Below are 13,635 nucleotides of genomic sequence, written 5' to 3' on the forward strand. Positions count from 1 at the left end.
ATAAGTAATGTTGTCTGAAAGAGTGTTGAGCTTATCAGTCATGTGTTGATCTGAATATGTAGAATTCATGAATAAGAGTAAATAAAATAAGAATATATAAATAACATCTAATAAAATAAAATAATAAAAGTACATAAAAGAAAAGAAAAATACTACAAAAATATGTATTTCATGTTACTAAATTAATATATAATTTAAAGAAATTCAACTTTATGGCAAAATAGCCAAGTATAACAACAAGCTTTTAGAGAGCTAGCTATGAAAGAAGATGTCATATGGTCAATAGAATCTGATGGTGCAACAACAGAGTCTGTTGTGTGCATGTCTCAAATATTCATAATAGTGATAATTGTAATGCTAGTAGATTCTTTTTTCTTTCTTCTCTGTGTTGGGTGATACTCTGAACATTAAGGATGTGTCCATTAACAGCCCTAAGTAGTAGGTAACAATTGCTGTTGATTGCCATATGCTTATTTCATGCCAAAAAGGGAATTACTTAAAAGTAGAGGAAGGGAAGGAGGCTGAGTATTCTATTACAGTGGGGACAGCCCATGATAGGATGATTCTTTTATGCATATAGTTCAATTACCATTCTCTCCCAGAGCCTGCTAACTGTTCTATTAGTAACAGACACACTAGCCTCTATTCTCAGCTATGTTAGCCCGTCTCTCTTCCTGGACTACTTGTTTCTGCCTTCTTTGCATCTGGAGGCAGAGGATATTGTAATACTCAGGGTAATGGGATGTGAGCAGAGTAAGTTATAATATTTTGGATGGAATGGAATTTTGGAATTTTGGATCGAATGGAATGTACTCGTGGTTGTGAAACAGCTCCAATCAGATAGACAAGGGCAGCCCCCAAAGATCATAGAATACCACCACAGCAGGAATCTAGGCTTTTCAGATTGCTTCCAGGGGTGTTGTAGTCCATAGGTTAAATCCACACTTATCTGAGGTCATCTCCATGATTTAAAACATTAGACTGTACCTTAACTAATACAAACAATAGTAAAAATTTTACTCAGGTAGTCAATAGTCAAATTTAATAGTTGGATTGTTAACTGTCTCCAAATATTGTCTTCCAATAGACAAAGAATTAACCTGTCAAAGAGTTCTATTGCTATTAGGGGCTATTAGTTGTGATTAATAAACTAAATGGCTAAAATTTTGTTTCCTATGAAATTATGCTTCTCGAGAAGGATGAATTGGTCTTGAAAATATTACTTCCACATTTAGACAATATTTATATACTTGATTATCGTCAAATCACCTTCTGAGTATTGACCTTTTTTTCTAGTCCTAGGGCCTGAACTCAGGATCTGGTTGCTGTCCCGGAGCTTTTTGTTCAAGGCTAGTGCTCTACCTCTTGAACCACAATTACACTTTCTCACAGACTTTCCTTTTGAACCCGAGCTAGTTTTGAACTCAATCATTAGAGCTCAGCCTCCTAAGTAGCTAGGAGTACAGGCATGTGCTACCAGTGCCTTCTTGATTATTGACTACCTTAAGAGGCAGATAAAAGAAAAAAGAAAAATTTAGTTTCTCATCATGCAAGATTGTGGGCAAGACTAGACTATAAAGATACTCTAAAAGATAAGAAACTCTGGAGGAAAGGAAGAAATGGGTAGGTAGGGAGCTATGGGATGGTAGGGGAAAATCAAAGGAGGAGTAACAATGCTCGATAGAAAATGTACTCATTACCTTACTCTTGTAACTGTAACCCCTCTGTATACTATTTCTACAATCAAAAAAATGTATTTAAAAACAAAAGATAAGAAACTCACCTTGATGGAATATTTTGTTTTCTCCCAGGATTGCATATGTCAGTGAAGAGGCAATCATGAGGGCAATGCTTGTGAGTCATTTGATTTTCTTAGTAAAAAAAAATATTAGAAATAAAATGGAAAAGATAATGTATTTTTAAAAATTCATTATAATGATACATTGCTGTAATTCTAGTACTCTGGAGGCTGAGGCAAGAGGCTTACAGGAATGCAGGAGTTCAAGACTAGCCTGGGCAATGATTCTATCTCAAAAACAAAGCAAGCACAAATTTTAAATCCTTCCATTATAAATTACAATTTGACTACAATGTGTCAAGTATTTGGCCTGATTCGCTGACCTTCATGTCTCTAACATCCCAAGTTTTGCAATGTGCTATGAACTTGGATTCCTTGCTTTTCCTATGAGGAACCTCTTGTTCGGGTAGGCAACAATTGGGGGGAGGGGTAGTTTGTGTCAATATTTTATTAGCATATATTAGAAATAGAGGAGATTTCGTTTTGACTTTATTTACATAATAAAATGTACCTCATCCTCCCTCCTTCTTTAAACAAATTAAACAGGTTTGGTTGTTCCATTTTCATAGATGCATATAAAGTACTGCAAACACACAATAAAGAATTTGAAAAAAATAAAATATTGCAAACATATTCTTTATTCACCCTTTCAATTGTCCTTCCACCCCCTTTTGGTAACCCCTAGAGTCCATTTTATTTTCTTGTGTTCACTTTTTTAACATATACTGTGTACAAGAAGTTCTCTATGGTAATACATATGTGCATATATTATAATTTAGTCAGATGAACATTCAACACTTTTTCCTATACTTGCTTGCTATTGTTAAATAACTTCCAGTGAGTTTCCTTATTCTAGCACCATAGTGTCATTTTTTAGTTATAATAAGGTAATGTGCTTTATTTGGCAATAAAAGCTGGACAGCAGCTGGTGGTATAAATTCATTTAGAATAGTCTTGGCAAAAAATTGAATCCAGCCTCCACAACAAACTTGAGCAGCCCTCAAATGGCTGCTTTGAGGTCCACTGAAATTTTTGATGTTGTAAATTACTCTTCTTGGCATTCATGTGCTTGGAGATTTTTGCTTGATTTTGCAATGAAATAGCATGCAGGAAGTATTTTGGAATATGGTTATATTAACTACTTAAGGAGCTTAAACATATGCTAAACTAAGATCGAATTCTGCTGTTACTAATGTTAATAACAAGACTTTTGATGAAATGATTGCATTTAAAGAAGCCCTGGCAATCACTGTTCAGATATTTATATATTACAAATGCAGGCACTGCAGCCTACACTGAATACTTGTACCATCTGTCTCAACAAAGAACATTTGGGAATTTTATTTAGATGCTGTGTAATCTTCTATTATGTAGGATTTTCCACAAAGGACTCTTTATTTTGCCTCTCAATGAACAACTACATTTGATAATTTTAATGATCCAGAAAAAGGATCTAGCAAAAGAAACTGCATTGCTAATTTTCTCGAATCACAGGAGCAGTTTTCAACACACAGTAATGCACGTACCCTTCTTGTTAGCAAAGCACAGATGTATGCGCTCATTTGAGAAAAGCAACCATTCATTCAGACAGACCAAACTGAGGTCATTTGTCAAGCATTACACTGATGCTCTGTTTGAAAAGTCCTGGAAAGAGAATACAGATGCTTGGAGAGTCTGGAGAGTTCAAACCTAGTATAATAAGCATCAGCCATCAGCGTCCAAAAGGTAATAGTTATTGTTTGTATTACAATAAAACACAATAGATTCCTATGCGATGTCTGGTGGACTCTGAACCTAAAATAGAATTTAGTCAGCTACCCATCATTAAGGAAGACAATAAATTGTACTTTTTAAACATTAGTGTTTAAGTTACCCAAACCAATGTTTTCTTTAAGGTTAAAATCTTAAAGATGCTGGTGAGGGCTTCTCTGTGAATGTACAATATTTTTTCTTCACAAGTTTTCATCTGTTAAACCAAAGATATAACATGAAAGACTCTGGGAAATAACAAAGATTTTACAGACCAATGGATGTGAGAGAGACATTTATTATTTATATCAGCCAAACAACTGGATTGCAGGAATTTGTTGATACATTTCCTAAGGAATTCTTTGAAAAACTGGAAGTTTGTTATAAAAGGGAGCTAGTATCACTGTTTCTAGTTCAGCCATTCTACCAATTTGAATGCTAAAAATTGCATTAAAATTTTTTAAAGTAGAAACAAATTTAACAAAGCATGAATATCCTATTAAATCCAACTGTGTGGTGCGCAAACTAGACCCATGTGTATGGTAAGCTACAATAACAGTGTGGGAATTAAAACTTCTCTGACTGCAGAGATTAAACTTTGCAAGTTCGGGTAAGTAGAGATTTGTAAGTACTTGGTGCTTTTGCAGAAAAAAATGGAACCCTCTAGTCAACACTAGAGGGTTTCTAAAGTGCAACCTTCTGTTAAACAACCAGATATTTCTCCTGCTTCACATCAAGAAAGGTTGCAACTTTATGTCTGCTCTATGCCAGGCAGTGTTCTGCAGAAACACGTTCCATAATTATTACATTTAATCCTCAGAATGTTTTTATGGGGTGGAAATTATTATTGCCATTTCCCCCTATTATACCACAAACTGAATGTCAGTATATATTGGATAGACAATAAAAGTAGCTTCATATAATTTTATCTAAAAAGTTAATATAGCAGAACCCTATACAATCGTCCAATTTCCAGAAGCTAGAGCCTGTAAACCATTTACCACTGAATTTGTAAATTGTTAACTTTGGTTTGGTTTCTAATTCTTACCATTTTCTTTTGGACCCCCAAAACAAGTCATGTGACTTCCCATGCCAGCTCAAGCCCATGTTTAGCCCTAGGACTATTTCTGACTTCAGTTGGATGGATTGTAGGGATATAGGCATAAATTTGAGTGTGGCAGACAGAAAAATACTATTCATTTTCTCCCTGAATACTCTCCAAATCTTAAGCTCCAAAAGCTGAGAATATGTCACTGTATGTGGCAGAAGGGGCTTTGAAGTTGTGATTAGGAATTGTTAATTTGGGAAACCATTTGAGATTATACAGGTAGGTCCAATAGAATCTCAAGAATCCTTACAACAGTTGGAGAAATCCAGAAAGTAGATCCCCTTCTTGCCTAGAGAAGAATTAGAATTTTGTTAATACCCTAATTCCAAAAGTTCTTACCTTCATAACAATAAAATCATAAATATATTTATGCCACTCAAGCTACAAGATTTGTAGCAATTTGTTATTGAAACAATGGGCTTTTGCACTGATTGACTTTTGCTAACCTTGCTAACTCTAACTTTTTAACCTATGTCTGGTAAACAGATTTTTCTTTGGTCCCAGATTCTGAACCTTCCTTCCTTCTTTCCTAGCTCAGACCTTAGTCTTCCAGGGTGGGGACTGGAAGGGGAGAGTGGGGGGAGGGGGTGTTCTTTTGCTAAAGTAATTAAGAAATAATAATTCCATCTGGATAAGAGAGGCACTCATTATTACGTATCTTCCAACCAAAAGCCCAACCATGAAAATGAATAATTATTCTATTTTGTTGAAAACAGTGTTGTAACTAAAATGTATTAGATTGACATTATTACTTAGGTGAAAGAATTATTTGCATAAGCATAAGTGCAGAGTAAAGCAGAAACACATAGGCACACCTGATACTTAGCATTTAGAACTTGGGTTCTGCAGGGTTTCTTTCTTATTTTTATTTTTAGTATTTCACTCTAGAAAATAGACTGGAGCTTGAGGTAAAGATTTTGCTTCCAATAACGTTTTCTTGGTCAGTTGTCTTTTGATTTACTAATATTTTAGCAATGGCATTTTTTATGCCAGAATACTTGAGCATTGCTTAATTACCATTTTCCCACAATCCCACATGTCTACTACTACATTCTACCTCATGTCCACTTCCAACTCTCAAACAATATTTCCTTTTCTTTTATGGAAAAATTGAGCCTATTATTTCTTTTAGTACACTCTAAATCGTGATCTGGTTCTATGGAAGCTCAAGAAGTATGAGTTTTCTAAAGTTTACTAGACCATGACTGATGTCTATCATATAGTTGTAGTAAAATGAAACTAATAAGTTATTTGTCTATAACCAGAATATATTATAATTTAGTCTTCTGTTGTGGATGCTTGAACAAATGACAGTGGTCCTCCCGAGTTTATTTTCCTCATAGGAACAAGATGATTTCAAATTCAAGCAAAAAATACAATTTATTAACTTTCTCACCCAGCATGTCCAGGGACTTTAAGCTTCATTGAATGCTAGAGTTTCAACCACATTGTTGGATTTCTTTCCCCATCTCTCTAGCTCTGAGCTCTCCTCCCACTGTGTGCTAACCTTGTGCTCTATTCTGCAGGTGAGCATTCTTTGTATAATTGTCTCTAACGCACAAGCTTGCTGCCTCTGTTTTTGGCAGTCCAGAGGCAAGAGGACCCCATCTTTCAATGTCTTTGTGCCTGCATCCACACACCAACTTCAAAGAACTCTGTTACCACTAGTCTTTGGACAGGCTCACTCTTGGATCAGTTCCTAATTCTAGAAGAATGGGTACATGGTTACAAAGACATTTGTTAAGTGCTGCTCCCTTGCCTAAAATGAACTGTTGAGGATTCTGCAACCAACATGTATGACAATGGATTGAGGTAAAGGATAAACTGTCTGAAGAATATATGGTGATTAATCCTAGGAAAAGGTTATTCCTGCATCACTCACCTTATCTCATTCCCTCTGGACCCTTACTATACTGACATTGTCACAGACATTTCTCTTGGAGTTGTAGGTTTATCATTTTATCAATATCCATTTTGGTTGATTGTGAACATTGTATTTGTTTTTCGTTTTTTGTCAGTCACGGGGGCTGAACTCTGGGCCTGGGCACTATCCCTCAGCTCTTCAGCTCAAGGCTAGTGCCCTACCACTTGAGCCCCAGTGCCACTTCTGGCTTTTTTTCTGCTTATGTAGTTAGTGTTCAGGAATTGAACCCAGGGCTTCATGCATGCGAAGCAAGCACTCTATCACTGAGCCACCTTCCCAGCCCTGAACATTGTATAAATTAGAAACATACTGTATTTATTCATTTATATCTTGCTTCTTTACTTCACAGATTTCCTTGTGTTGTGAACAAGCTATATTCTACCCATTTTCACTTTATGGGGGAGAGGGTATCAGTGGGTATGTGGATAAGTATCATTCCTATGGCTTGAACTCAGGGCCTAGATACTGTCCTTGAGCTTTTTTTTTGCTCAAGATTAGTGCTCTACCACTTGAGCCATGGCTCCATTTTCAGCTTCTTTTGGTGCTTAATTGAAGATAAGAGTCTCATGGCCTTTGTTGCCCAGGCTGCCTTCAAACTGTGATCCTCAGATCTCAGCCTCCTGAGTAGGATTACAGGTACGAGCTGCCAGCACCCAGATCATTATATGAATATATCTTAATTTGATTATCTATTGAATTACCACTGTTTCCATTTTGGAGCTGTTACAGAAAGATTTCCTTATAAGCATCTTTCAACTTGTGTCATCGTGCATATATATAAAATTTTATGCTACCTAGTTACTAGGAGTAGAATTTCTGGGTCATAGAATATTTGCATTTAGTTTTATTAAAGAAGGAAAAAATGTTTTCTATAATGGATGTATAAAGTTCAACTGCAAGAGGATAAAGTCCAAATCTGCAAACATTTGATTTAGACCTTTAAATTTTGCTAATCCCATAAAATGTAATTGCTCCTTACTTTTAATGTATATTCTCTCCATTAATAATGATAGAAACACTTTTGATATCTTTGCTGATTACTTATTTGAATTGTAAGTTATTAGAAGTATGTTTCTCAATTTTGCATCCATATTTTCCTGATTATCTTAATTGCATTGCTGCCAAGAATGAGAATGATATATACCAATTCTTTAATGTCTTTACCACTTGTTTTATTGCCTGAGTGATTACTTCTTCTTAAATATTTCCCACTTATTTGAAAAGAATGCATAATTAGCTCTTAATTCTGAAATGTATATTTCCATACATATCAAATTTGCCACTAATTAAATTCATGATTAGAATCACTTATATCAATATGTATTTTTGTTTGTATGATCCTCTCATTCTCTGGGAGTCAGGTATTTAAATTTTCAGATGCTATTAGTCTTGTCAAATGTATGCAAATTAAAAAGAATTTTACATGTGTGTGTGTGTGTGTGTGTGTGTGTGTGTGTGTGTGTGTGTGTATGTGTGTGTGTTGGTAAAGGAAGCTGAATTCAGGGCCTGGCAGCTGTCCCTGAGCTTTTTTGCTCAAGGCTAGTGCTCTACCACTTGAGCCACATGTCCACTTCTGGATTTTTGGTGGTTGGAAATAAGAGTCTCATGGATTTTCCTTTAAACCATCATCCTCAGATCTCAGCCTTTTGAGTAGCTAGGATTGCAGATATAAAGCCATTAGTATCCAGCAGTTTTAAACTATTATAATTACAAAATAATTCTTTTTAGTACATGTAGAGATCTTAAATCAAAAAATTTAATCTGCAGAGCACTCCAAAATCTGAAACTTTCTGCATACTGGCATGCTGCCACAAGTGAAAATTTCCACACTTGACCTCATGTGATAGATCACAGTTAAATCACAGGTATACTAAAATATTTCCTAGGCTACATGGAAAACATGTACATGGAACATAGGTGAATTTTATGTTAAGATTTGATCTGCTACTAAGATATCTCATTTATGTATGCAAATATTCCAAAAAGATTAGGAAAATAAGACACAATTTGTGCAAGTCCTTTGCTTGGGGTCTCCCAAAGAGGTACCAGTCATGGCATTGACCAGAGTTGCAGCTCAGCCAAGGCTCAGGACCCTGTTCCAAGCTCAATGATAGTGTTGGCAGAATTCCTTTCCTTGCATCTGTCAGTCTGCCTGTCTGTCTGCCGATCTGTCTCTGTTTATCTCTCAAATAAATGTATATTCTTAATTTTTTTTCTTTTGCTGTTATCTCACAGCTGGGAGTGAGATAACAAATTTAAGTTGTTTCAGCTGCTAATTTTTTGAAATTGCTCATACAGCACCAGAAAACTAATATTGTAGACTGATGTTCTTCATCTCTTTTGGGGAAAAAAACTCAGCATTTTCTTTACAAATATTGGCTCTGGTGTTTGCTATCACTTTCTATGAGTAACTGATTAAATGTATATTAGCCACTTTTCCCTCTATTCTAAGCATCTCTGTTCTCCATCCCTTTGTCTTTCCTAATGTATTCTGCACAATTTCTTTAGATGCTTCTTCAAGTCTAATAGCTCTATGTGTGTGCCTGATAGTTTGAAATCTGTCATTCATGTATGAAAGTTCTCATTTTAATATTGCATGTGTTTTCATATGAAGTATTTCTGAAGTTTTTTCTGTCTCATTATAGCAATGTATAACATAAAGGGACTGTTTTCAAGTTTATTTTATATGTAATAATAGTTCCTTCTGTTTTTCAATGGTAAACAGTGCTATTAGTATTCCCATCACCAACAACACAAAAATTCACATGTGCACACACACACGGTATACATATATATTTATATATATTATATATAAGAAAAATCTTACAAGAGCCATTTGTCTGGTAACATCTTCAGTCACAAAGGCTGTTATTGGAAGAATTTTATGTTAGGAAGGACAAAGCTGTGTGCTAGGGTGGCAGGGCTCTTTTTTCCTTGTTCTCTTCTCTTTCTAGCTTTCACAATATATTTCTCTAGTATTAAGAATGAATCGTTCATGAATAAGATTTATAATATTGCATAGAGAGAAAATGAGAAGAAATTACTTTAAGCAATGAAAACCAATGTTTTTACCATGAGAGAATCAACTGGAAACTTTTATTTATAAAACATAAATTTAAAAAAAATTATTGATTCAAGTAGTCTAAATTCTATGATTTTATATACAGCTGTGACATCTCAAGAAGTAAGAGAAAATAATATTTCTTTCCCAATTTCCTTTATCCCTGATATTTTCTCTTTTTTTACAAACATTCCTTGATTATTTTTAATTATGAAGCCAGAATATCTTACTTATTTTTTTTACAAGTTTTGCTTTTCTAGTATCCCAGTATCACGACTTAGTACTAATTGAATAATTAGACATTATGGCCTAGTTAGGGCATAGAATATCTTATTATTACTATAATAATAAGACATTTTGAACCATATATGCAACATTTGCAGTTCAGATTTTGCAAAAGACTTGTTTTTCCCCAGGTTTTCCATTTTATTCTAAATAAAGTCTACTATTCTAATTGTATAATTTCTTTGTTAACAGTAACAAGTGGTCAATTATTTCTATGTTTTAATATGAAATAAACTTTTAAAATGTCAGATGGCATTCTGTTAAATAAACAAACAAAATGTATATAGTGACTATTTTAAGTAGCTAGGGTACCACTAAATAAGCTGCCAACTCTAGCTTTAGAAATGTCACCTTGTTGACTGATCTGAAAGTGGCTGTATAACTCTGGAGGAACAGCAATTTATTCTACACACATAGGAATAAGAAGGCCAGTATAACTTCAAATAAGGGCAAATGTAAATTCACCTGAGGATGTATGAATGCCATCATAGATTTGAGTCTTGGTCCTTCTTGTTCAATTTCTCACTACTCTATAAATGGGGGCGGGGTGGGAGGATGGATAAATGCTTCCCAAACAAATGGAAGGTAACTAAAGGCAGAAACTCTCTTAAAGGCAAGAATACTGACATATTCATCTATCGTTCAATGTAATACTGTAATTTCTTTTCCTTTCCTCTCCCTTTTCTTTTTGGGTGCTGGTTCCGAGGCTTGAACACAAGGTCTCTTTTTTGCTCAAAGCTGGTGTACTACCATTGAGTCACACGTTCACTTCTGGCTTTTGGGGGGTTAATGGGAGATACAGGTCTCATGGACTCTCCTGACCGGGCTGGCTTTGAACCTCGATCATCAGATCTCAACCTTCTGAATAGCTAGGACTACAGGTGTGAGCCACCTGTGTCCAATCTATCCTGTAATTTTATAATCATCCTATAGTGGCCTTAAAATCTTAATACAGCTTCTTCCTAAAATACCTAACCCCTCAGAAACTAATAAGATGATTCATTCATTTTAATTGAAAAAGGATGAAACATCTTTTTATAAGTAAAGTGATTATAAATAATTATTGACCAGTTAACGGTTGAGTATACCAATCTCTTTTTTTAAATTTTTTTAATTTTAATTTTTATTTTTTGTGAACATACTGTACAGAGGGGTTACAATTACATGGGCAAGATAATGAGTACATTTCTTATCAAGCATTGCAGCCTCCTCCTTTGTTTACCCTTCACATCCCTTCCCAGCCTCCCCCCTAACCACCCCTCCCCCCAAAGTTGTAAAGTTCGTTTTCGACATGACAACTTGTACTTCTCATAGTTGCAACGGGTCCACCTGCATCCTTAAACGACTTGTTTTTCCCATCTCCTCCACAAATTATACCGACATCAAATATAGTGAAAGCAGGGGTTATACTGTGGGGGAGGGACATACAAAGCAACAAAGAAATAATCTTATAAATGAGTTAGAAACAAATGCATGAAAGAAAAAAAAACATTGAAATACATATCTAAGGGTTCATTTTCCTCACATCACATTATCTGACCTTTTCTGCTTGACTCATACATATACTAGATTTTGCAAATAAGGGAAACCATGGGACCTATATTTCTTTGGGCTTGGCTTACTTCACTTAATATAATTTTTTCCAAGCCTTTCCATTTCCTAACAAATGGAACAATGTCATTCTTTCTGATGGAGGCATAGAATTCCATTGTGTATATATACCACATTTTCTTGATCCATTCATCTACTGAGGGGCATCTGGGTTGGTTCCATATCTTAGCTATGGTAAATAATGCTGCAATAAACATAGTTGTGCTGGTAGCTTTAGTGTGGTCTTGTTTGTAAACATTTGGGTAAATGCCCAAAAGTGGGATTGCTGGGTCATAGGGGAGCTCTATGTGAAGTCTTTTCAGGAACCTCCATACTGCTTTCCAAGGTGGTTGAACAAGTTTACACTCCCACCAACAACCAATTTATTTCAAAGAAAAACATCAAAGTCTTTCGGCAGACCCGCAGCTAAGGGCTCTGTCATCCATGGCCAGAGGAAGGGCGCAGGCTCCGCGTTCTGCACGCGCGCACATGACACAAGGGCGCAGCACACCTGCTCGCCATGGATTTTTGCGGAGAGGCACTGCTATATCCAAGGCATCGTCGTGAAGGACATCATCCACGACCCCGGCCCCGGCCCTGGCCGTGGTGTGCCCATCGCCAAAGTGGTCTTCTGCGATCCCTACCGGTTCAAGAAACGCACGGAGTTGTTCATTGCCACCGAGAGCATCCCCCGGGCCAGTTCGTATACTGTGGCCAGAAGGCCCAGGTCAACATTGGCAGTGTTCTTCCCGTGGGCACCATGCCTGAGGGTACTGTTGTGTGCTGTCTGGAAGAGAAGCCTGGGAGCAAGCTGGCTCCGGCCTCTGGAAATTATGCAACTGTCATCTCACACAATCCCGAGAACAAGAAGACCCGTGTGAAGCTGCCATCCTACTCCAAGGTCATCCAACAGAGCTGTTGTTGGTGTGGTGGCTGGAGGTGGTTGAATTGACAAACCTATCTTGAAGGCTGGCGGTGCCTACCACAAATAGAAGGCCAAGAGGAACTGCTGACCCCGTGTACGGGGTGTGACCATGAATCCTGTGGAGCATCCGTTTGGAGGTGGTAACCACCAGCACATGGGCAAACTCTCCACCATCCCTAGAGATGCCCCTGCTGGACACAAAGTGGGTCTCATTGCTGCCCGTGGGACTGGGCGGCTCCATGGAACCAAGACTGTGTAGGAGAAAGAGAACTGAAGCTAAAACATGTCTTTGGCTATTAAAAAAGAAAAAAAAAGAAAAACATCAAAAGGGATTTAAATTAGTAAATATTTTAATGACACAACTGAATATTTATTAATTTCTTTTTTATATAATTCACATAATGTTAAAATTCCTAAAGTGAATCTACATTTTAGTGCCAATAATAAAAATGCAAAACTAACCACATACTGATGGCTCACGACTGTAATCCTAACTACTCAGGAAGCTGAGATCTGAGGATGGCAGTTCAAAGCCAGCCCCCAGGTAGAAAAAAAAATCTGTGAGACTCTTATTTCCAATTAATTAGCAAAAAACTGGAAGTGGAGCTGTAGCTCAAATGTAAGGCTTTGAGCAAAAAGCTCAGGGACAGTGTCCAAGTCTTGACTGTCACAGGATTGGCACACACACACAAAGATAAAATTAATTTTTAGTTATTTAGGTCTATATTGCTTTATTTTCTTGATGATATTGATGTTTGAACTCAGGTCCTCAAGTTTGCTAGGCATGAACTCTACCACTCAAAGCACGTCTCTATTATCTGCCATACTTAAAACACAAGTCAAGTATAAAGCAAGATTGGTATTAAATATATGAGTCTTATTTATTTCCTACAGCATGTTTTCACTTAAACAGTTAAATTATTTTGCAGCCTCTCTGGAGTTTCTTCTTTCCCTACTACAGCTATCATAGATTATACTTCATCTTTGTTCACTTTTCATTTATATCTTGCTTTAATGAAATCTCAAAAAGGATAGTTAGTTTTCTAATGCAATCCAGTGTAATTATTACTACTTTCAAATTTGTTCTGGCTTCAACTTTTTTCATCTTTCTAATTTAGAATGTTGAAATGAAATTTTAATTATGCATAAAATTAATAAAGGGCAATTTATATTACCATTGTGTGTCGACTAGTTA

General features: G+C 36.1%; 1 pseudogene; it reads left to right on the forward strand.

Annotated features, from left to right (window-relative positions):
• Positions 1-4,080: 4,080 nt before the first annotated feature.
• On the forward strand, positions 4,081-12,714 carry LOC138823536 (large ribosomal subunit protein uL2-like; annotated as a pseudogene).
• Positions 12,715-13,635: the final 921 nt, after the last annotated feature.

Source organism: Dipodomys merriami, unplaced genomic scaffold (genome assembly GCF_024711535.1).
Source record: "Dipodomys merriami isolate MVZ:Mamm:240054 unplaced genomic scaffold, mDipMer1.0.p SCAF_1, whole genome shotgun sequence".
NCBI classification, from domain to species: domain Eukaryota; kingdom Metazoa; phylum Chordata; class Mammalia; order Rodentia; family Heteromyidae; genus Dipodomys; species Dipodomys merriami.